General features: G+C 35.7%; 1 protein-coding gene across 16 annotated transcripts in view; it reads left to right on the top strand.

The window, feature by feature from the left end:
• Nucleotides 1-26,105, top strand: part of BCAS3 (BCAS3 microtubule associated cell migration factor) — a 576,498-nt gene that overhangs the window by 48,606 nt on the left and 501,787 nt on the right. The window lies entirely within an intron of this gene.

Raw genomic sequence — 26,105 nt, 5'->3', positions numbered from 1 at the left:
AAATCTTCCTTGTAATACTTTTTTTAGCAGTTAATTCTCTAAATTTGTGAGAATGTCGTTCATTAAAACTTACTACCACGTGCATTATGCACTCACCAAATGCCTAAATAAGGTTAGGGATTAATTTAGTGGGTAAATCTGCTTAATTGAAATAGGAAGTGTGGAGGTAATAAGGCAACAATATTCTGCAGTCATGTGAAGATTGTCCTCTTTGCTTTTGAGCTATATGGCATATACAGATTTCAGCTCTGTATCTCCTTTGTACTCTCTCTTGCTCCGTTTTCTGTTGTATTTGTGTTGTGGTGAAATCTTTTGACAAAGAAGATTGTAGAACATCCTTTTCTGGAAGGTTTTTGGAGTATCCAGCCTTCTCTTTGGATGGTGGAGTCAAGAAGAACTTTATTACTGAAGGACCCTGCTATGTCTTTGTTTCTTTTGTATGTAATTCACAGAGTCAGATGTTTTCTCTGTTCATTTCATTTATGAAGCTCTTTTGTTTATGACCATTATTAACATTCAACTTTTCTCAACTTTTACTTTGAGCAGAAATACTTCATGAGAGATTATAAAGCTATAAAAGTTAATACTGCTCGTAGAAATTGAGTATGTTTAATTTACTTTGTCTAATTAAAAAAAAGCTTTCTCCTTCTACTATAATATGCTTACTTTTAAAAATATAATAGTAGTTTTAAAATAGAGTTTCACATGGCTAAATGTTCTGTTATGATTTGTAAAAATTACATGTTGCTTTTATTGTAGTTGACTAATTTTTTTAGATTTGTTTTCATCAAAATAATTCATGTAACTAATCACATAAAATTTGTAGTGGAAAATAGAATACTTCATCCCTCTCTTTTGCCCATTTTGTTTTGTGTGCTCATTTTGAGGGAATAAGTTTTTTAGTAGCTTCCTGAAAAAGGATGTGTGGTAGATCTTGTTTGTCTGAAGATGTCTTTATTCTTTCTTAGTCTTGATAGATAATTTGGCTGGGGAACAAATACTTGTTTGTAAATAATGTTACTTTAGAATTTTGAAGGCATTGGTCTAATGTTATGGGTGAACAGTCTGAACCCATTTTGGTATCTTTCTTGTATGTGGCTTGTTTTTCTCTCCTGGAGCTAGTAGAATGTTGGCTTTGTTCCCAGTGTTCTGAAACTTTGCAGTGTTGTTTCTTGGTTCATATATTGTCCTGGGCCCCTTTAGTGTGGAAATGCAAGTAGTGTAGTTTTTTTCTTTTTTAAAGATTGGCACCTGAGCTAACATCTGTTGCCAATCTTTTTTTTTTCCTCCTCTCCAAAGCCTAACCCCAGTACATAGTTGTACATTCTAGTTGTGCTATGTGGGACACCGCCTCAGCATGGCCTCATGAGTGGTGCCATGTCCGCGCGCCCAGGATCCGAACCAGTGAAACCCCGGGCCATCAAAACGGAGTGCGAGAACTTAACCACTGGGCTGAGGGGCCAGCCCCAGTAGTGTAGTTTTGAGGAAATTTCTTAAATTACTTTTTCGATGATTTCTTCTCCTAAGTTTTCTTTGTTTTCTCTTTCTGGTCCTTCTCTTATTTGGTGGTTATACCTCCTAGAATGATTAATTAAAAAAAAGAATTTCTTTCCTGTTCTTTTTAGGAGATTGTCTCAATATGAATTACTAACTCTTCTATTGAATAGTTCTTTTCTGCTCTCATGTGTTTTTTTTAATCTCACGTTATCATACCAAAAACCTCCCTCTCTTCTTCTCTCCCTCTCTCTCTCTCCCTCCCCCACCCCCTTTCTTGGTGTAATTTACATAGAGGGACCCAGTGATATATAAAAAGAATTATATATTAGGACCAAGAAAGGGACATTTCAGGAATACAAGGTTCATAAACAGTCAGTGTAATTCACCATATTAATAGAATGAAGAAGAAAACCCATATGTCATCTCAGTAGAAGTGGAAAAAGACCTTTGACAAAATTCATGTAATCATTTATGATTAAAAAAAAAACTTTCAGCAAATTAGGAATAGAAAGAAACATCCTTAGTATGATAAAGATTATCTATAAAAAAGTCTACATCCGATCATGCTCAATAGTGATCTATTAAATACTTTCTTGCTGAGTTTGGCATGGCTTCTATCACAACTTCTTTTTACAGTTGAATACAGGTCCTAGCCATTACAGTGAGGCAAGGAAAATAAACAAAAGGTGTAAGTATTAGAATGAAAGATGTAAAATTGTTTATTCATAGATAAGTTGATTGCGTATATAGAGAATACAAAAGAATCTACAAACTATTAGAATTAATGATTGAATTTAGCTCTTCTAAATTCATGAGATCTTTTGTGAACTGATCCCCTCACTGTATTTTTCCAGCATCATTTTTGGCCGTGCTTTACCAGCGTGCCCGTCTCCTCCTTCCTCTGCACTTTGTGGTAGTTGTACTAAACTTCTTTCATTTCCTCAAATGATCCATCCTTTCATTCAGCCTTTTCATTTGTTATTTCCTCTTCTAGAATACTCATGTTCTTCTAACCCTTCTTGCTCCTTATCCAATGTCAGTAGTATGTACTGATTTTTTATTTTAGTTGCTTAGTTGCTTCTTGCCTCCTAGTTTTGCTGTTTGCATATCTTTAGTGCCTCACAGAGTACTTAATACAAGGTGTTAATAAATATTTGTTGAATATTGCTGCATGGTGTAATCTTTTAAAAGTAATGATCTAGAAGAAAAGCAAGTTCCCTTTCTGCAGGTGTTTCTGTGGAAAGTCTGTTCCCTGACTCAAAGTGAAAAACTGAAGGATTTGGATGTCCTCTTATCCACAGAACATCATCACTGCATTTAATAGGCATTTACTCATATCAGCAGAGTTTGTGCTTCCCTACTTTTCCATGGTCACTATCAGTAATTGATTACTTTCTTAATGATCCTGCACCTGCTTTAGAAATTTTTTCAGTACAATGTTCAGGAAGCTATGACCAATCAATTGCTATTCTTACATCAGATAATAACTATTATTATCTTTCAAACCTGTCTCTCTAGAACTTAATTCCAAGTAAAGTATGTAAATTCTTCTTATTCATTACTCTCAGTAACCATCATGGCTTTTAGTATCTCAGTACCTTACTTGTGAAATAAAATATATCAAAATGTATGTTTTAATAAGAAGTTAAAAATTTTGTATGGTTATGGGCTCACTTGGTGGCGCAGGGCTTAAGTTTGCATGTTCTGCTTTGGCAGCCTGGGGTTTGCTGGTTCAGATCCTGAGTGTGGACCTATGCACCACTTGTCAAGCCATGCTGTGACAGGCATTGCATATATAAAGTAGAGGGAGGATGGGCATGGTTGTTAGATCAGGAGCAGTCTTCCTCAGCAAAAAAAAGAGGAAGATCGGCAGCAGATGTTAGCTCAGGGTTAATCTTCCTCAACAACAAAAAATTTTGTATAGTTATAGACTTTGTGCTAATATTGGTTACTTCCAAGGAGTGGGATCAGAGGACATTTTCACCTTAATATGTTTTCAATTTCTTAAAACAAAAACCATATAATTCTAACCAGTTAAAATATTTATTATAAAAATTCAAGGAATACTAAAATGTAGAAAGTGAAAATTCACATAATCCTGTGTTATCAGAGTTAAATCCAGGTTACTTCTTTCCTTCTTTTCTTCCTTCCCTGAATACTGAGCATGTATTAACAGCTTAATGTATACATTTCCTGATGTTTTTCCCTCAATTACTCAGAGATGCATGAAATTAACTTATTATGTCCAGGGTCTGATTCAAGTTGTTATATGTGTTACATGTTTTGGCTCATGGGTGTGTGTATGTAGGTTTTTTTCATAACAGTTTATATTGTGAACATCTTTCCTTTTCAAACTATGAATTTCTTTCAGCATTGTTAAAAATTATGTATAATTCCATTGTATGAACATTTGTATTAATTTTAACTTCGCCCCATAACAGGATATGTTGTTATATACTTCTGTATGTGTACATTTAAACAAATATACAAGGAATTATTTTCTTAGGATAACTTCTAAAAGAGGAATGAGTGGGTCAAAGAATATGTACATGTAAAATTTTGATACATGTTGTAAAATTGCTTCTCAGAGAGTATATCAACATCTATATATGAGAATTCCCTTTTTTCCAATTCTGTCCTCTACTGGCTATTATGAATCTTTTCAGTCTTTGCATTCCTAATGGAGGAAAATCCTCTTACTTGTAATTTTTGAGTCTTTGAGTGTTAGGAAGAATGTAAAATCTTCATATTTTTGCCATTTACTCTAATTAATAGCATGCTTGTTTGTACTCTTTGCTCTTGAGTTGAGCTCTTTACTAGAGTATTATTACTGGTATATTATTATGGATATGTGTCCTATATACTTCAAATATAGTTTGCCATTTGTCTTGTTATTTGGTAAAATTGATCAGTTTTTTATGTTATATGTCTTTAGTTTCATGCAAAGAAAATCTTTACAAATTTACCGTGTCTAATTTTAAATCATGACTCTCCTTGAACGTTGAATTTAATTTTTTTTTGTTTTATCTGTTGTATTTTCTTGACTGTTCCTTGCTAACCTCTGATTTTCATAGATTTTTTTGGAAATTTCTCTTTATTATGATCTTTCCTCTATTGTAGTATGTTTCTTTGGAGTCACAGGAACAGTGATTTGCTAATCACTGCATTCTCTGCAGTGCCTTGCATAATATGTGGAATACGAGTGGTGCCCCAAAATGAATTTATTCAATATTTTGCAAAAGAGAAACTAGCACTTTACTTTTGTATCAAGTATTTTTTATCATTTATCAGTGACCAAATGGATAATGCTGTTTTTTACTCTAATGGAACTTCTGACTCTCTTAAGAATTATATTACTCTTGTGCTTATTCTGTTTCCTCACTGCTTATAGAGAAAGACGATCATTTTGGCCTTGGACTGGAACTAGATTTCTTAGAAATGCAGATTCAACCTTATTTGTTATCCTTGGGAATCCAATGTGCTGAGTACCTGAACTTTCTACATATAAGAATGTTCTAGAACAAATTCTTGTAAGCGAGGGCCTTTATTCTGAGAATAGATAGATGAACTTTTTGAAGATACAGTTTCCTCAGGTGAGCCAAATTTCTGGTACTCATCCAAAGCACCCAGTAGCCAACTTGGCTTATTTCTTCTAGATTATTATATTATTACTTACTGCTGAAAAGGTACTATTATTTTTCGTTCTGCTATGTAAGGAATTCACAAATTCACATCTCAAAATAATAAAGGTTTAAAACCCCCAAGATCCAGCGCATTTTTTTCCTCCTGGAGTGTAAATGCCAAGTATTTTCTGAAGCTTGTAATATTGTAAACAGCCCATCTATGCAGTCAAAAATGCTAATTGTTGCTGTTTTTTTATATGAATGGCTAAAATTATTTTTCTAAAAACAAGCATGAGCAGAACAACTTTAGAGTTGTTAAACTTTTTCTCATTTGCTTATTTTTAGTAAATTTTCAAAGAGAGTGCACTGTCTAGGTATCAGGTTTTCACTATTTTTCTTAAGTTACAACAACCTATTTCATCTTTTTCTAACAACTTAAATATGGTTTTTGTCATGTTCAAGGAAGAGCTGTTTGATTTGTTCAGCTGTAGGAATTCAGAAATTCTTATTAACTTCTCCAGAAGGGTTTGCCATAATTTTGCTGTTGTCGTAAAATTTTAATGACTGGTTAAACAAGTAAGTCCTACACACACACACACACACACGGTCTGTTCAGCCAAAACACTAGCAACCTTCCAAAAGTAGGCCAACTGACATTTGCTTAGAGTCATCACCAGTATTTCGCAAAGAGGAAACGGGCTTATTGACATTTTAAATGGCCAAACTATGAGATTTAGAGCTTCCCTAATGTTTTCTGCTCTAATTACTTCTCAGTTTGCCTTGTACATTTTTTTCATAATACCTAGTCTTTATCATTGGGGCCTTTGCTACTTGGGATCATTTTGGTTTTTACGAAATTTTGCTCGCCTGTGATTTAGGTAAATGATAACTGGGGAACTTATGTTCTGTTCATCTTAGATTTCTTTAATGTTTTTGGTCAAAGAAGCAGTGTTTCTAAGGGAAATGTCTGTTTTAGAAGTGCTGCTTTTTTAGTTTTTTAGTTTTTGTGATGCCGTGATGTTGAATTTTAGAAACTGGTCTAAGTATTCTCAGTTTATACCTATATGAACTCTGTAATTAGAGATTTTCCTCTGAGAGCCAGAGTGAGAGGGAAGTATGCTGAACAGAAAAGAGGGGAAGTAAGTTTATAAATCAAGTGACTAATAATGCTTGATATTGTTCACATGAAATTCTAGGTTGATTATATACATTACCACCACTTTACCATTATTCTGCTAGGTGAGTACCATTACCCTATTTTACAGGCAAGGAGCCTTAAATCTTGGAGAGGTGGAGTGACTGGCATAAAGACACATAGTTGATAAGTGGGGTAGCTGGAATTTGAACTTTAAACTTACCTCTTTATAATTTAGGCCTCACTGTCTCCGAGTATATGAATTTTCCATTATTATAGGGAGACGCTTTTACCAAATCCAGGTGTTTCTAGGCTGTGTCTCTCACTGCAGAAATCAAACAGTTGTATATTCATTGAAATATGTAAAAAGTAGCTCTGTTTCTCTACATTTTCTTCCATTGTGAAGGTCTAAAATATCTTCAGTTGTCTTAGTGTCCCCGTTACATTTGGAGTTCTTGGTTTTTTAGTCTAAGGGTGAAGGGCAATGAAAATAGTCAATATGGAGACCAATATAGAGGAAAGCCATTATTCTACATATCTACATTTTAAATTTTAAGCTGTCGGAATAAAGTATGTCACAAAGACAGCTGTAGTCTATTCAAGTTACGTTCACCCTAAATTAAATCAACTCTTTAAAAAGAAATATTGGTTCCCTTTTATAGGGCTTGGTATAGACTATTAAAAGTACATCAAAAGGGTTAGTGACAGATATCTCGAATCAGATAAAAACAAAGGTGTAACATGAAACAACTAAATTACATGTGAGCTTAATGATTCTGACCCAAATAAACAGACTTGTAATGGAGATGCTGATTATTATCAGTACAGCATAAATGCTTTTTACTGTAGAACTGTAAAGGAGAATGTAGGTGTGTTAGTGAATTGGACAAGTTATGGTCTTGGAAGTCTGTATTCATGTATCGTAACACATTCCTGGCTGTGAAAATAAAAACTTAAAAATTTTCTAAGTAATAATTATTTTAAAGTAAGCTTTTAAAAAAATTCACCTTATTGAGAAATAATTTGCACACAATGAAACATCAATTTTAAGTGCATGATTTGATGAATTTTGATAGGTGGAGACAGTAACTACTGCCACAACCAAAATATGAAGCATTTCTGTCACTGTAAAAAGTCCCCTTGTCCACTTCACACCCACTAAAATGGCTATATACAAAAGAAATATGATAGCAAGTGTTGGTAAGGATGTGAACTAGTTGGAACTCTCATACATGGCTTATGAGAATGTAAGATAAGATAGTACAGCCACTGGAGAAGAGCTTGGCAATTCCTTCAAATGTTAAATATGGAGTTACCATGTGACCCAGCAATTCTGCTCCTAGGGGTGGAACCAATAAAAACGAAAACATGACTTCTACACAAAAATTTGTACGTGAATATTTATAGCAGCATTATTTATAAGAGCCAAAATGTGGAAACAACCTAGATGTCCATCAGCTGGTGAAGAAAACGTGGTATAACCATACAATGGAATATTATTTGCCTACAAAAAATATGAAGTTCTGATAAATGCTGTGACATGATGAACCTTGAAAACATTATGCCAAGTAAAAGAAACCAGCTGCAAATGACCACAAAGTGTTGATTCCATTTATATGAAATATCCAGAATAGGCAAATCCATAGAGACAGAAAGCTCATTAGTGGTTGCCTAGAGTTGGGAGACTATCAGAGTTGGAGAATGACTTCTAATGTATACAGAATTTCTTTTTCAGGGTGATGAAAATACTCTGACATCTAATTGTGGTAATAGTTGCACAACTCTGTAAATATACTAGAAACCATTGAATTGTACACATTAAATTGGTGAAATGTATTTATGTGAATTGTGTTTTAATCAAGTTGTTTAAAATAAAAGTTCTCTCGTGTCCTTACCTTCCCACACCTGGAACACCAGCAACCACTAATATGCTTTATGTCACTATTGTTTCTGCCTTTCTACAATTTGAAAAAATGGAATACATAACATTTATATGCACTTGGCTTTTTTCGCTTCACATAATGCTTTTGAGAATCATCTATTTTGTTGTGTGTTTCAGTTGTTCATTTTTTTTTTTATTTCTGAGTAGTATTCCATTGTCTGGATATACTATAATTTGTTTTTCCTTTCATCAACGAATGGACATTTGGATTGTTTCCAGTTTTGTCTCTTATAAAGCTTATACTTATAAATACTTTATATACTTATAAAGTATAAAGCTGCTCTGAATAGTTGCTTATGGATATGTTTTCATTTCTCTTGGGTCAGTATTTAGGAGTGAGATTACTGGGCCATATAATAAGTGTAGATTTAACTTTATAAGAAATTATCAAACTGTTTTCCAAAGTGGCTGTACCGTTTTGCATTCCCACCAGCAATGTTCCAATTTCCCTGTTGACTAATGATATTGATCATCTTTTCTTGTGCTTGTCATTTATTGTTTTTATAAACGATTGAAGTCTATTGCCCGTTTCTAATAGCATTGCTTTATTATTGAGTTGTAAGAGTTCTGTATATATTCTAGATACAAGTCCATTGTTAGATATATGTAAAGTATGTACAAGAATTTGTCCCTTCCTGTGACTTGCCGTAATGACTTTTTTTTTTAAAATAGACTTGAATTTTTAGAACAGCTTTGGGTTCACAGCAAAATTGAACAGTAAGCACAGAGATTTCCCTAATACTTTCCCGCCTTCACGCGTGCACACCCTCCCTATTATCAACGTCCTTCCACGGAGAGTACGTTTAGGCTTTTTTAAGAGCAAATGTTTTTAATTTTCAAAAGTTTTTACTTTTTAATTAATTTTTAGTTTCCAATTTGCTGAGTTTTTTTTCTGTTATAGTTTGTGATTTTTGTGTTTCTTTTTTCATTTAGTTCATCGCATTTTCTGGATACCTTGCGATTTTTGTTCTTGACCTATGTGTTATTTAAAAAGATGTTGTTTTGTTTCTAAATTTTGAGAGATTTTCCTGATATCTGTCTGTTATTAATTTAATCCCATTGTCATCAGAAGACATAGTTTATATGATTCCAGTCCTGTTAAATGTTTTGAAATTTGTTTTATGGCCCAGAAAGTGGTCTATCTTGTTCCTTTCTTGTGTATCCTATGGGCTGTCTTTTTGCTTATTCTATCAGTTATAGAGACAAGGTTGTTGAAATCTTCCTTGATAATCATTTGTGTATTCTTCGTGTAATTTTATCAGTTTTTCCTTTATGTATTTTGCCACCCTCTCGTTGGGAGCAAAAAACATTTAGGATGGTAATGTCTTCTTCATGAATTGATCCATTTGCTGTTAATAAAATCCCTGGAAAGGAAATTTAAGATTCCTTGCTCTGAAACCTACTTTTTCTATTAGTATAGACACTCTTGCTTTCTTTTACTAGTGCTGGCATCATATATCTTTAGTGATCTTTTTATTTTTAACCTTTGATTTTCTTTTTATGTAAAATACATTTCTTGTAGGTGGTAGATCTTGCTTTTTTATCCAGTATTTCACTCTGTCTTTTAATTGTGTCTTTAGACAATTTACATTCAATGTGTGTGTTAATGAGAATTGATTTAAATTTACCATTGTTGCCTTTCCCTACTTTTTCTGCTTTCTTTTGGACTGAGTATATTTATGATTCTGCCTTATCTCCTTTATTGTGTTTATTAACTATATCTCTTTGTTTTTGTTTCTAGTGATTCTTTATGATTTTTATATATATACTTAACTCATCACAGCCTGCTTTCAATTAATATGATACCATTTCACATATTGTATAAAAATCTCAAAACACTCAACAGCAAAAAAACATAAACAGCGTGACTTAAAAATGGGCAAAAGACTTGAATAGACATTTCTCCAAAGAAGATATACAGTTGGCTCATAAGCACATGAACAGATGCTCAACATCGTCATTGGGGAAATGTAAATCAAAGCCACAAGGAGATACCACTTCTCACCCGTTAGGATGGCTATTATCAAAAAAACAGAAAATAACTAGTGTTGGTGAGAATGTGGAAAAATTGGAACCCATGTACTTCACTGGTGGGAATATAAAATAGTGTAGCTGATGTGGAAAATGATATGGTGGTTTCTCAAAAATAGTGGATTTATGAAAAATTTTGGTTGTTATTTATTCAAATACTTTTTTTCCCCAAGAGTTTTCTTTCTTTCTTTTTTTTTAAGATTGGCACCTGGGCTAACATCTGTTGCCAGTCTTCTTCTCCCCAAAGCCTCCAAGTACATAGTTGTAGGTCTGGCTGGTTCTGCTATTTGGGACGCCGCCTCAGCATGGCTTGACGAGGTGTACTAGGTCCATGCCCAGGATCCGAACTGGCGAAACCCTGAGCCACCAAAGTGGAGTGCCAAACTTAACCACTCGGCCATGCGGATGGCCCGCAAACATTTTCTTTTCTTTTCTTTTTTTTTTTTTGTTTTTACGCAAGCATTTTCTTAAAGGGCCAGATAGAAAATACTTTAGGCTTGTGGACCCTATAGTATCTGTCATAGCTATTCATCTCTGCCATCATAGTGTAAAGGGAGCCACCAGCAATACTTAAATAAATGAGTAGTATGTTGGGGCCTTTTTAGGGCTCACATCAGTTGTTTCCCTTGTCTCAAGGATCATTTCCTGTGCTGCTTGTTTTTCAGTGTCTGGAAACTATCTTTTCATACATTTTATCTGTTTCTTAAGTTTTCTATCAAGAGGGCAAATCTAATCCCTTTTACTCCATTGTGGCTGGATATGGAAGTTTAGCATTTTGCTTTAATTCCAAGTTTTGGATAATTTTCCTTAAGATTGCTTAGAACAGCACCTGGTACATGGTAAAAGTTCTGTATGATTTTTTTAGATAAAGAAAAGAAATAAATTGTGATTGGATTTTGTTTGTAGGGTAGTTTAAAATTTAATGTCTTTGGGGAAGTTTGAATCTCAGATTCTTTAAAAGGTGCAAGCATTATGGAGGAGTTTTAGAGGTATTATAGCTTTAACTGTGCTTTCTTCTCTCTGGGGCTAGATGTAGTAGCAAAAGAAAATGATAAAAGACACCAAGGGATTCCTTTGTTTCTTTTGATCTCATGAATAGGTGAAGGAGGCTCAGACTTTCCCTCCCCCCTTACTATCATCAAGGGACTGCTATGATTCTTGCCTTTCAGAGAATGGCTCTTCTTTTCTTTGCTGTCTGTGATGCTTTTAGTCTTAGGAACAAGAGGATTGGGCCTCAGTTGTTATCATTTGAAGTGTCTTCTTGGCACCTACTCTTTAACCTGGTTTTCATTGGAATTTTCCCTCTTGTTGCTGTTACTGTGCCTTGCAGTTTATATGTATATATGGGTTTACTTTGGGAATATTTTAGAATTTCCATTATTTTCACTTGTGGAACATGCAAAGAATTTAATTTGAGGCCAAGTGAATTTATATAGCTTTATAGTTAACAGCAACAACCACACACATGAACTAATCAAAACTCTAATTTTAGATGTGAAAAACAAAAATATAACTCTTTGTGTGTGTGTGTGTCTGCAAAGGAGTGAGAAGCACAAAATTTAGGAGAGTGGCTACCTGGTAGTAGGTGGGTAACAGGGTTTAGGATGTATGAATCTATGTAATGTAAGTAAATGGAAATTATTGGTAACGTTTTACTTCTCATCTTGGGTGATGGGTTCACAGGTGTTTATTATGTTATTAAAGTGTAAAGAGGAGGTCCCAGCATTCACTATTCAAGAGAAATGAACCAAGAATTATTAATGGTCTGATTCTTTGTACTCAGTGCCCTGTGGAGGGAGGAGGAAGATGCAAGCAAGAGAAACTGAATATGGCAGTCTTTATTGGGTGAAAAATGGAAATCAGAAATGAGAATTAGAACTTTAGAGTGAAGAAATAAAAGGGAGGGGTATTTTTCTCTGTATTTTGCCTTGAGAGACTTTTTTTGTACAAAGAAGTACTCTTTAATTTGTTAATCTTTTAAATTTAACAGCATTAAATCAGTTCTCTATTTTTCTTTTTTTGGGTGAGGAAGATTGTTCCTAAGCTAACGTCTGTGCCAATCTTCCTCTATTTTATGTGGGATGCCACCACAGCATGGCTTGACTAGTGGTGCTGGGTCCATGCTGGGGATCTGAACTTGTGCAGGCTGCCAAAGCAGAGTGCACTAACTTAACCACTACACCACCAGGCCAGCCCTAGTTCTACATTTTTAAAGTACTGCATATATATATATATTGTTTTTTCTCTAACTAGAACAATGAGCTAACATGTGCTCTTGGTATTTTTACTCATATTATTGAAAGGATCACTATAGGATGATCTTAAGTTAATCATCTGACATTGTATACCATAGTTTTGTAGGTTTTCAAATGTAATTAATATCGTTCTTTTTTTTTTTCAGAGTCCTACCAGTGGCCTCCTTAAGTTTAGAATTTTTTTTTTTTTACTGAGTTAATGATAGATTACAATCTTGTGTGATTTCAGTTGTGCATTAATGTTTGTCATTTGTGCTGTAGGTGCACCACTTCACCCTTTGTGCCCATCCCCCCACCCCACCTTTCCCCTGGTAGCCACTAATCTGTTCTCTTAGTCCACATTTTTAAATTCCTCATATGAGTGGAGTCATACACAGATAATCCTTCTCTATCTGGCTTATTTCACTTAACATAATTCCCTCAAGGTCCATCCATGTTGTTGCAAATGGGATGATTTTGTTCTGTTTTGCAGCTGAGTAGTATTCCATTGTATATATGTACCACATCTTCTTTATCCATTCATCTGTTGATGGGCACTTAGGTTGCTTCCACGTCTTGGCTATTGTAAACAGTGCTGCAATAAACATTGGGGTGCACAGGACTTTTGGGATTGCTGACTTCAAGCTCTTTGGATAAATACCGAGTAGTGGGATGGCTGGATCGTATGGTAGTTCTATTTTTAATTTTTTGAGGAATCTCCATACTGTTTTCCCTAGTGACTGCACCAGTTTGCATTCCCACCAGCAGTGGATGAGGGTTCCATTCTCTCCACAACCTCTCCAACATTTGTTACTATTAGATTTAGATATTTTTGTCATTCTAATGGGTGTAAGGTGATATCTTAGTGTAGTTTTGATTTGCATTTCCCTGATGATCAGTGATGATGAGCATCTTTTCATGTGCCTATTGGCCATCCGTATATCTTCTTTGGAGAAATGTCTGTTCATGTCTCCAGCCCATTTTTTGATTGGGTTGTTTGATTTTTTGTTGTTGAGTTGTGAGAGTTCTTTATGTATTATGGATATTAAGTCTTTGTCAGATATATGACTTGCAAATATTTTTTGCCAGTTAGTGGGTTGTTTTTTTGTTTCAATCCTGTTTTCATTTGCCTTGAAGAAGCTCTTTAGTCTGAAGAAATCCCATTTGTTTATTCTTTCTATTGTTTCCCTTCTCTGAGAAGACATGGTGTCCGAAAAGGTCCTTTTAATACTGATGTCAAAGACTGTACTGCCTACGTTTTCTTCTAGAAGCCTTATGGTTTCAGGTCTCACCTTTAGGTCTTTGATCCATTTTGAGTTTATTTTGGTGAATGGTGAAAAAGAATGGTCAATTTTCATTCTTTTACATATGGCTTTCCAGTTTTCCCAGCACCATTTGTCAAAAAGACTTTCTTTTCTCCATTGTATGCCCTCAGCTCCTTTGTTGAAGATGAGCTGTCCATAGATGTGTGGTTTTATTTCTGGGCTTTCAATTCTGTTCCATTGATCTGTGCATCTGTTTTTGTACCAGTACCATGCTGTTTTGATTACTGTAGCTTTGTAGTATGTTTTGAAGTCAGGGATTGTGATGCCTCCTGTTTTGTTCTTTTTTCTCAGGATTTCTTTAGCAATTCGGGGTCTTTTGTTGCCCCATATGAATTTTAGGATTCTTTGTTCTAATTCTGTAAAGAATGTCATTGGGATTCTGATTGGGATAGTGTTGAATCTGTAGATTTCTTTAGGTAGAACGGACATTTTAACTATGTTTATTCTTCCAATCCATGTACATGGAATGTCTTTCCATCTCCTTGTGTCGTCATCCACTTCTCTCAGAAAGGCCTTGTAATTTTCATTGTATAGGTCCTTCACTTCCTTAGTTAAATTTACCCCAAGGTATTTTATTCTTTTTGGTGCAATTGTGAATGGTATTGTGTTCTTGAGTTCTTTTTCTGTTAGTTTGTTATTAGAATATAGAAATGCTACTGATTTATGCAAATTGATTTTATACCCTGCAACTTCGCTGTAGTTGTTGATTGCTTCTAAGAGTTTTCCAATGGATTCTTTGGGGTTTTCTATATATATAAGATCATGTCGTCTGCAAACAGCGAGAGTTTCACTTCTTCCCTCCCTGTTTGGATTCCTTTTATTCCTTTTTCTTGCCTGATTGCTCTGGCCAGGACCTCCAGTACTATGTTAAATAAGAGTGGTGATAGAGGGCATCCTTGTCTCCTACCTGTTTTCAGGGGGATGGCTCTCAGTTTTTGCCCATTGAGTATGATGTTGCCTGTGGGTTTGTCATATATGGCCTTTATTATGTTGAGGTAGTTCCCTTCTATGCCCATTTTGTTAAGAGTTTTTATCATAAATGGCTGTTGGATCTTGTCAAATGCTTTCTCTGCATCTATTGAGATGATCATGTGGTTTTTATTTCTCAGTTTGTTGATGTAGTGTATCACGTTGATTGATTTGCGGATGCTGAACCATCCCTGTGTCCCTGGTATGAATCCCACTTGATCATGATGTATGATCCTTTTGATGAATTGCTGAATTCTGGTGGCTAAAATTTTGTTTAGAATTTTTGCATCTATGTTCATCAGTGATATTGGCCTGTAGTTCTCTTTTTTCGTGGTGTCCTCGTCAGGCTTTGGTATCAGTGTGATGTTGGCCTCATAGAATGTGTTAGGAAGTGTTCCATCCTCCCTAATTTTTTGGAATAGCTTGAAAAGTATAGGTATTAAATCCTCTCTGAAAGTTTGGTAGAATTGCCCAAGGAAGCCATCTGGTCCTGGGGTTTTATTCTTTGGGATGTTTTTGATTGCTGTTTCAATCTCTTTCCTTGTGATTGGTCTGTTCAAATTGTCTGCTTCTTCTTGAGTGAGCTTTGGGAGATTGTAGGAGTCCAAGAATTTATCCATTTCCTCTAGGTTATCCATTCTGTTAGCATAGAGTTTTTCGTAGTATTCTCTTATAATCCATTGTATTTCTGCAGAGTCTCTTGTTATTTCTCCTCTTTCATTTCGATTTTGTTTATTTGAGCTTTCTCCCTTTTTTTCTTTGCAAGTCTGGCTAGGGGTTTGTCAATTTTATTTATCTTCTCAAAGAACCAGCTCTTTGTTTCATTGATCCTTTCTACTGCCTTTTTCATTTCAATAGTATTTACTTCTGCTCTGATTTTTATTATTTCTCTCCTTCTGCTGACTTTGGGCTTTCTTTGTTCTTCTTTCTCCAGTTCAGTTAGGTGTAGTTTAAGATTGCTCATTTGGGATTTTTCTTGTTTGTTAAGATGTGCCTGTATTGCGATGAATTTTCCTCTTAATACAGCTTTTGCTGTATCCTATATGAGTTGGTATGGCATGCTATCATTTTCATTTGTTTCCAGGTATTTTTTTATTTCTTCTTTAATTTCTTCAATGATCCATTGCTTGTTCAGTAGTGTGTTGTTTAGTCTCCACATCTTTGTGCCTTTCTCAGCTTTTTTCTTGTAATTAATTTCTAGCCTTATAGCATTATGATCGGAGAACATGCTTGTTATTATTTCAGTTTTTTTAAATTTGTAGAGGCTTGCCTTGTTTCCCAACATATGGTCTATCCTTGAGAATGTTCCATGTGCACTTGAGAAGAATGTGTATTCTGCTTTTTTAGGATAAAGTGATCTATATATGTCTATTAAGTCCAATTGTTTTAGTTTTTCGTTTAGCTCCACTATTTTGTTGATTTTCTGTCTGGATGATCTGTCCATTGATGTGAGTGGGGTGTTGAGGTCCCCTACTATTATTGTGTTGTTTTTAACATCTTCCTTTAGGTCTGTTAATAGTTGCTTTATGAACCTTGGTGCTTCTATGTTGGGTGCATAGATATTTATAAGTGTTATTTCTTCTTGATGAAGTGTCCCTTTGATCATTATATATTGTCCCTGTGTGTCTCTCTTTACCTGTCTTATTTTGAAATCCACTTTGTCTGATATAAGAATTGCAACACCTGCTTTTTTTCCCTTGCTATTAGCTTGAAGTATTGTCCTCCACCCCTTCACTCTGAGCTTGTGTTTGTCCTTGGGGCTGAGGTGTGTTTCCTGGAGGCAGCAAATTGTTGGATCTTGTTCTTTAATCCATTTTGCAACTCTGGGTCTTTTTATTGGAGAGTTCAATCCGTTTACATTGAGAGTGATTATTGATCCGTGTGGGCTTGAAGCTGTCAATCTGTTGCTCATTACCTGGCTTTCCTGCTTTTCTCTTCCTGTGTGCTTTATCCTACCCATTTGATACTGCAATTTCTTATGCTGGGTTTCTTAGATTTTTGCTTATTTATGTTTTGTGTCTCTGTTCTGTTGTTTAGTTTAGTGTCTACCCTGAAGTTTGTATTTAGAATCTCGTGTATAATATAGTCTCTTCTCTGGTGGTCTCTTACTTACTTGGCCTAGACTAATTTAGTCCCTTTGCTCTTCCCCTCCTAAATTATTATTTTCACTTCTTGTTCCAACTTGTGTTATGAGTTTGTAGTTAGAGTGATAAGATTGTCTTTGCTTTGGTAGTTTCCTTACCTTTATCCTAAAGCTATAGTTGAATATTTGCTATCCTATTCTGGTTCTATTTATCTGTCTCCCTACTCTGTGGTTTGTGACCCCTTTCTCCCTTTTTTCTTTTTTCAGGTATGAGAGCCTTCTTGAGGATTTCTTGTAGTGGAGGACTTTTGGTTACAAATTCCCTTAACTTTTGCTTGTCTGGAAAAGATTTAATTTCTCCCTCATATCTGAAGGATATTCTTGCTGGATAGAGTATTCTTGGCTGAAGATTTTTATCTTTTAATGCTTTGAATATGTCACTCCATTCTCTCCTAGCTTGTAAGATTTCTGCAGAGAAATCCGCTGAAAGTCTGATAGGAGCTCCTTTGTAGGTAATTCTCTTTTGTCGTGCAGCCCTGAGTATTCTTTCTTTGTCATTCATTTTTGCCATTTGTACTACTATATACCTTGCAGTGGGTCTTTTTACATTGACAAATCTAGGAGATCTGAAAGCTTCCTCTACGCACATTTCTCCCTTAATCCCTAGATTAGGGAAGTTCTCTTCTATAATTTCGTTAAGCGCACTTTCTGCTCCATTTTCCTTTTCTACGTTCTTGGGAATTCCTATGATCCTTAAATTCTTTCTCCTCATTGAATCTGCTATCTCTCTAATACTTTCCTCATTCCTTTTAATCCTTAGTTCTCTTTCTTCCTCTGTGTGGAGCCATTCAGCCTGTCTATCTTCGATTATGCTAATTTGCTCTTCTATGGAGTTTTCCTGGGCATTCAGGGAATCTGTATTCTGTTTTATCTGGTCCATTGTGTTTTTCATCTCTAGTAATTCTGTTTGATTCTGCTTTATAATTTCAATCTCTTTTGTGAAGTAACTGCAGAACTTGGCTTGTTTCTCTATCTTTCTCTCTACCTCATTGAGTTTTTTTATTATAGCTGCTCTGAATTCATTATCACTTAGTTTACCTAATTCCAAGTCCTCAGGACTTAATTCTGTGTTTTTATTGTTTTCCTTCTGGTCCAGGGCTTTTATAAATTGCTGGATGGTAGAAGAGCGGCTTTTTCTCATGGTGGTAGAATTCGGTTGCAGTTACAGCCCCTTGCCACTAGATGGGGGTCGAGTGCCGTGGGTTCTGGGCTCTCGCCTTGGGCAAGATGGCGGCGCCCAGTGTGCTTTGCCAGGGTGGGGGTGGGGGCGGGGGCAGTTTCTCTGATGCACCATCTGGATTCGATCAGTTCTGTTGTCTGGTCTCCTGGCGCCCTGCGTTCATGGGGTCCCCATGCTTGGAAGCTTTCCCCCGTCAGCGGGTTTCCGCTGTACCGGTAGCGGGAGTCCTAGACGATCCCCTGGTCACGTGGCCCCTCCCCCGCTCCCTCCCGACTGACACGGCAATCCCGGCTTCTAGGGGATGGAGTGATGCTCTCTCCTACCCCACTCCAGCTCCTGTGAGGCGGGCAGCAGGGGCTCTGTCTTCTGTCTTTTGATACTGTAGGTCTGTGAGTCCTGGGATTAGGTTCATTAGCTGAAATTCAGGTTTTTTTTTCAGTCCTTTGTTGTACTTTGGAGGGGAGAGAGTCCCGGGTCAGCTCACCCACCATTTTGCTCCACCTCCTCTCTAATATCGTTCTTTAACCTACCTTACAGAACTGTCATGAGGACAAATGAAGTAAACTATCATTTTTTCTTTTGAAATTTTCACTGATAAAGTGGCTAAAATAAGCAGATGTCAGGAGGGAGCCTCATGACCTCTGCTCTACCACTGGCAGGAGGGAGGAGGTGGCTCCAGAATTCTTGATGTCTTCCTCATCACCATCTCCCTCTCCCCATCTCATGCTATACTTTAAGTATTGCCATCACTGTTTTGAGACCATGAGTAAATTCCTTATGTTCTTTATTCTTGTTTATCTCAATCACCATAAGAAACCCGAAGGTTGTCTCTCATCTCTACACTCCCCTCTCTATAGCATTTGCTTGTCAGTCTTTTCAGATCTCTCTATTAATTCCCTGACTACTCACCCCAACTCCTGAATCCTTTTGACTGGCCCCTCTGAAAAAGTTACTGTCTGTCCTCTGCAAAATCCCCTCTATGCTCAACCTTTTCTGGATGTTCTTTTCCTTTCTCCTCTTGCAGTCTTTCTTAGTTATTACCTTTCAGTTTTTAAAGATTACATTTTTATCTCATGGTTTTCTGTAGTACCAGTCCTTTCACAGTTCCTAATAGCTAATGATGTTGAACATCTTTCATGTGCTGTTTGAAATCCCTGTATCCTCTTCGGTGATATGTCTATTCATGTCTTTTGCCAATTATTGTTGAATTTAGAGAGTTCTTTACATATTCTGGATTCAGATCTTTTGTTGGCTATATGATTTGCAAAATACTATTTTTCTGTACATGGCTTATCTTTTCATAATCTCAATTTAAATGAAGTCCAATTAATTATTTTATTTTCAAAGAAGAGGGTTATTTCCTCAAATATTGTGCCACAAAGTAGTAGAGATCCATCTATACATTACTCACTTTGATACTCTGTGTATTTCTCAGATACTGTTTTACTTGAGGAAATTGTTGCTTACTCAGCAAGAACTTTGTGTTATTTAGCAAGATTATTTCCCTGTAATCTGTAAATCTTTAAAGGAACTTGACAAATCCCCAAAGTTTACCAGTTGATCCTTGGGTGTTATAAGAGGTTTTACATCTCTTTATAAGAGGATATAATTACCTATCATGTAAAAAGACCAATCCTACCATGTGACCAGGCAGTAGCATTCTTTTGGCTAGAATTGAGTGGTTTATGCATGTGTGTTGGGTATATAGTCTAAATAGCATATAGTTATGTGGGCAGATAAACTATGGGTCATGTACATGTTAACACATATTTATTGTAAAATTTCCTTGTGTCTGAAGTAGTTTCTTCCTAGGCAGATACTTAATGAACATCTACATATAATTTTTTGCAGTACACTTTTTGGTTAATACAGTATTAATCTTTTTAATTTGTCTTAACACTGCCTCAATTCTAACTACATTATTCTACCAGTCATTGAGCTTTTCTAAATCATGCAAGGATGGTGTGATTCTCTTTAAAAAGCATTCTTTGGGCTGGCCTGCTTGCATAGTGGTTAGGTGCACGTGCTGTGCTTTGGCAGACAGGGGTTTGTGGGTTTGGATCCAGGGCGCAGACCTATACACCGCTTGTTAAGCTATGCTGTGGCACCATCCCACACAAAATAGAGGAAGCTTGGCACAGATATTAGCTCAGTGACAGTCTTCTTTAAGCAAAAAGAGGAAGATTGGCAACAGATGTTAGCTCAAGGCCAATGTTCCTCACCAAGAAAAAAAACTATTCTTGGTGGCTCTTTAATATGTAGGCTCTGACGTGGTTACTGGAACATTGTGTATTATAGTATTTTTGGAAAAATAACCATGTTTAAAAATTTTCACATTTGTCATCTTAGCACCTTAGGTAGCTTCCCATACACAGAGATTTATTGGTGCTGAAAATAGGCCTTTTAATACTAATTTTTGATAATTTATTCAGAAAATAGTTCCTCCTAAGTTTTGTGGTCTAGAGCTTCCTATTAGAAGTTATAGTAGCCCCTCAGAGCATCAAAGGATGATATATGACTGTGATGGGAGTGTATTAGCAGCTTTGTTGCTTCTGATTTCCCGTTTGAGGTCCTTTGTATCTTCCTTAGAGTTATGGCTAACATAGTATTGCATTTTTTGAGATACTCTCCTAAGATAATTGTAGGGTGTCTGTAGACATTTTGGTAGACATACATGGAAATAGTGTAAATGTTGGTTGGCCCTTTAAGATAATTTTACCATCATGTTTTTTTTTCTCTTTTGATTTTAAATCACCTTTTCCAAAGAGTTTTCCTTCTTCACCTTGTTTTTCTTTTTCAGTTTAGTCTATCGTATAACTTTTTGGATCACATTTCCTCTTATTTTCTCTGTCTTATTCTCACATTTCTTTTCCTAGTCTTTAAAAAATTTTTTAAACAAACTTTTATAAAAATGAATTTTATATATATGTATACAGATATATTTCTTGTAATATGTTAACTGTTGGTGTACATTTTTCAGAGTTTTTTTAGTTGCGAATTTGTTTTTATGCTACTAGAAATTCATTAAGCTTCCTGGATCACAGGATTTTTATCTTTATATAATTCTGGAAAATTCTCTGCCGTTTATCTCCTTGAATATCATATTTTTAATTCTTTCTGTCCTCTTCCTGTCATTGCCTTCACTGTGCTCCACATAAGACTTTCTGTCAGAAATTCAACACCAGATGAATAACCTAGCTAGAAAATAGACCAACCTTCACAAAAGGAAAAGAAACCTACACCAGCTACTCAGTTGTTCTTGGTTTTTTTTGGTCTTAAATAGGAGCTGAAAGTTAAGGATGAGCAGCACACAAGAACAACCAGTAGTTTAAAGGACAAATACACTGTTAGAAGAGTCTTACATTATATGTGAAATACTATATTATTTGAAGATAGTGTAATAACTTAGATGCATACTGCAAACTGTAGAGCAAAAAATAAAAAAAAAGGAACAAATAACAACAAAAACCAAACAGGTACCGTTCATAAGCCAATAGAAGGGATAAAATAGACTATTAAAAAAGACTCAGTTAATCCAAAAGAAGACAAGACCTAATTATATGCTGTCTATAACAAATATATGTTAAATATAAAATGACCAATATATTTAAAGTAATAAGATAGTAAATTTATACCCTGTGAATACTAATCATAAGATAGCTGGAGTGGCTCAATTAATATTGGCTAAAGACTGTGGAGCAAGTATTACTGGGGGTGAAAAGGGACATTTCATAATGAAAAAATCAGTTCTTTCGAGGACAGGACAATCCTAAATGTGTAGTCACTTAACGACAGAGGTTCCTTTTTATTGAAATCTGTTTTATTTTTTATAAATCACTGATGTACATAGTTTTAAATGTCATCCTCTCAGGACTTTATGACAAAAATTAGTCATCCTCTACTTTACAGGCAGAGTGCAAAGGCCCCGAGGAGGAAGAATACTTTGCATATTTTTGGTAATGGCAAGGATGACGCCGATGAGGCTGAGGCAAAATGAGTGAGGGAGTATTAAGAGATAGGTGAGAGAAATAAGTGATGGTCCCAAGGCCGAAGGGCTTGTAAGCCATGATAAGTATTTTGGCTGTTACTTTCCATCTCTGAATGAGATAGGAAGCCACTGGAGGGCTTTGAGAAGAGGAGAGGTCAATCAGACTTAGATTTTTATAGTGTCATGCTGCCTGGTGTGTGGGGAACAGAGAGTAGGGTAAAAGAGCTTGGTGTCCTTCAGTTTTGGAAAATTCTTATGCGGTGTTCTTTTAGTATTTATAGTTTCCTTCCTTCTGTTTTCTTTATTCTCTCTTTTTTAAAATATTGGACATCTATAATGTTCTTTAGTTTTTTTATCTTCTGTTTTCCATCTATTCTGTTTTATTGGGAGGATTTCTTAAATTTATCTTCCATTCTGTCAAATTTAACTTAAATAATCTTTGGTTTACAATTATTTGTAAATTATAATAGCTTTAGAAAAAGGCATAAGACAAATATATAGCTCAACAAAGTATAACAGGAATACCTGTGCAACCACATCTCTGATAAGAAATACGGCACTCTTGCAATCCAGAAAGCCCCCAAGTGGCCTATCCCAATCACAGTCTCCTTTCCTTCCTCTAACTGTAATCACCATCCTAATTTTTATGGTAAATACTTCTTCCTTTATTAATCTGCGGCATAAATATGCATTGCCTGAACACTAGGGTTCAGTTTTACTTGTTTCTGAACTTTATATACATGGAATCATAGGGTATGTGTTCTTTTGTATATGGCTTCTTATCTAAACATTATGTTTTTTCAAATGCATTCATGTTGTATTTTGAAGCTATAGTTTGCTAATTTCCATCACAAAGAGCAGGGTTTCCCAGCCTTGGCACTGTTGACATATTTGCCAGATAATTCTTTGTTGTGGGGGTCTGTCATGTGTAATTTTGGGTGTCTAGCAGCATTCCTGGCATCTACCCATTAGGTGTCACTAGCTACCCCTGCACCCTGCACACCCACTTTGCTCCCCCCCCAGCCGCCCTGCAGCCTGTTGTGACCACCACTGTAATATAGACACTGACATTGAGCAGGAATTGGCAAACATGGCCAAAGCTGGCTCCCTGTTTTTTCAAATAAAATTTAGTGGAACACAGCCATGCCTATTTGTCTATATATGGTTTAAGGCTGCTTTTGTACTAAGAGGACAAAGTGGAGTAGTTGTATCAGGGCTCTTATGGCCCACAAGCCTGAAGTATTTATTATCTGTTCCCATTAAGAAAAAATTTGATGACCCTGTAGAGGTTGCCCACTGTATGAATATATCGTAATTTGTCTGTTTTGCTGTTAATAGACATTTCAGTTTTTTTCTGGTTTCAGACTGGAATGAATAATGTTCCCCCTGCCCCTAGTCATGACAATGAGAAAGGTCTTCAGATGTTGTCGATCGCCACCAGTTGAAAACCACTGGATTAGAAGACTCAATATAGTTAATGTGTCAGATCTCTCCAAATTAATTTGATTCAGCAAAATCCCAGTCAAAATCCATTAGAAGAAATTGACAAGTTGTTTCTAGAATTTATGTGAAACTGCAAAGGAATTAGAGAAAAATAACTAAGTTTGAGTTTTCTATCCCACTCCCTAAATATCTCAAGTTTATGTTTGTCAACTATATCCTGAATCATGCTTGCTGGTCCATTCCTCTCTAAACAATACTTTTATTTATTTATTTGATAAGGGCTTGTTGTTGATCACCTTTACTTCCAAACTGACACTTTTTTAGGATCAAAATTTGGGCCAGCCCTACCTCATCAACTATTTTCTGTTACTCAATTGAATAAGTCCTTCTCCAATTAGACCATATGTATTTGTCTGGATTTCAATCTTATATTAGTTCATTTGTATTATCTTGTCTCCATGTTTTATTTTTTTCCTCTCCTTATCCAAATATTCTTATCCTCCATGGACCCCTAATTCCAATTTGACGTTCTCCATGAAACTTTTCTGATCAACAAACAAAGATGATCTATGTGAGCTGTTAGAGTGATTCAAAAGAAAACTTAGCGCCTGCCATTTGCGTTTCTTCTTCTTGTTTCATATGTACTAGTTTTCTGAGTAGTTCAGTAATTCCGACTGAGGAGGGATGACTTTAAAACTACTTTTGTTTTCCTGTTGTAGCTTTTCAAATAGCTCATAGCACTGTGTGAGGCTTATAATTGTTTCTTAAAAATTGCCTGATATGTTTAGTTTATGGTTAAAGACTTGTGTTATTTTACCAACTTTTAACATTAGTTCTCTTCCAGAATTTCTTCATTTTCTCTGAGGTTATTATAATAGCTACCATTTATTAAGCACTTGCTATGTACAAGTTAGGTAGAATATCCACTTTGCAGACATTTTGACCAAAGTTCAGAATTAAGGTTATAAACCAGTTAGTTGCAAAAGCAAGTTTTGAGGTCCGTGTTTGTCTGACTTCAAGTTCCATGCTCTTTCTATTTACTTTATTACTTATGTTCAGATCAAATTTTGTGACTAGAAAATCTATTAGTTGATTTTTGGACATTATAAAGACTTAACCTGTTTGCTAATTGAATATCAAATCCCTAAGTATGTGCATATGGTATGTTTACAGATTTGTGCACGTAAATATAGATAATTTCTAAGCATCTTAAGATTTTTGGTAATGCAATTTTGCTTCTTCTATTCTCCTAATAGCTAAATAATAGGTTTCCCATCATGAACTCCCTCTTTACCTTCTTTACCTAGGCATATTTATTCTAAACTAAATGTACTTTCTTTTCCTAGTGTATATGGAGTTTTATAAACTGTGAAATAATGCCACATGTATGGTTTGAGACTAATGCTGCTTTTTAATGCTTCCCATTTTATCATATTTGACTTCTCTGGATTTCTTTATGGGCAGCTATATCATATGATGATAATTGGGTCACAGAAAATTTGCTCAGATATGGGGAAGGTGAAAGAGATGTGGCTACGCAAGCATAGAAATGGAGTATGATGTAAAATATGACTCTTTTGTAGAATTGGTGTCAGGAAACTATGTAGACATCTGGAATATAGTCAGAATTCTCTATTGTATAATGCAATCAACATATGTAGTAAGCCTAAATTAAAAAACTAATTCATTGAAGATGTTAGACATCCTATTTAAAAGGCTGTAGCATTTACAATTTAGGAATATAATGGAAAGTAAGTGTCCACATATAAGATTAGCAATTTTTGTTTTTTTGCTGAGGAAGATTTGCCCTGAGCTAATATCTGTTGCCAATCTTCCTCCTTTTTTGCTTGAGGAAGATTAGCCGTGAGCTGACATCTGTGCCAGTCTTCCTCTATTTTGTATGTGGGACACTGCCACAGCATGGCTGATGAGTGGTGTAGGTCTGCACCTGGAATCTGAAGCTGTGAACCCGGGCCGCTGAAGCAGAGCACACCAAACTTACCCACTATGCAATGGGGCCAGCCCCACCAATTGTTTTTTAAGTGAGTAATCATAATACTTAGTGTTGGTGGGAGTGTATTCTTACCTATTTTGAGAGGAATGTGAATTTTTTGTTTTTGAGCAAGATTAGCCCTTAGCTAACACCCACCACCAGTCTTCCTCTTTTTGCTGAGGAAGATTGCCCCTGAGCTAACATATGTGCCCACCTTCCTCTGTTTTGTATGTGGGATGCCTGCCACAGCATGGCTTGATAAGCAGCACATAGGTCCATGCCCAGGATGTGAACTGGCGAACACCAGGCTGCTGAAGTGGAGTGGGCGAAGTTAACCATTACACCACTGGTCTGGCCCTGGAATGTGAATTTTAAAAGCATTTTTTGGGAAGTAATGGAGCAAACAATATTTATTAAATTAAATACATCTAGCAGTCCCCCACATGTCCTTTGACTTAGCAGTTGCATGTTCAAAAGTCTACTTCATAGGAACAGAAGTATTCATCTATATGAACATATTTATGGACGTCAGCATCTTGGTGGAGTGAACTCTTCCCTTAGTCTCTCCCCCAAAGATGCAATGAAAAGGATATTCATAAACC

Source organism: Equus caballus, chromosome 11, assembly GCF_041296265.1.
Source record: "Equus caballus isolate H_3958 breed thoroughbred chromosome 11, TB-T2T, whole genome shotgun sequence".
Taxonomy (NCBI): domain Eukaryota; kingdom Metazoa; phylum Chordata; class Mammalia; order Perissodactyla; family Equidae; genus Equus; species Equus caballus.
This window is presented reverse-complemented; position numbering and strand designations above follow the sequence as displayed.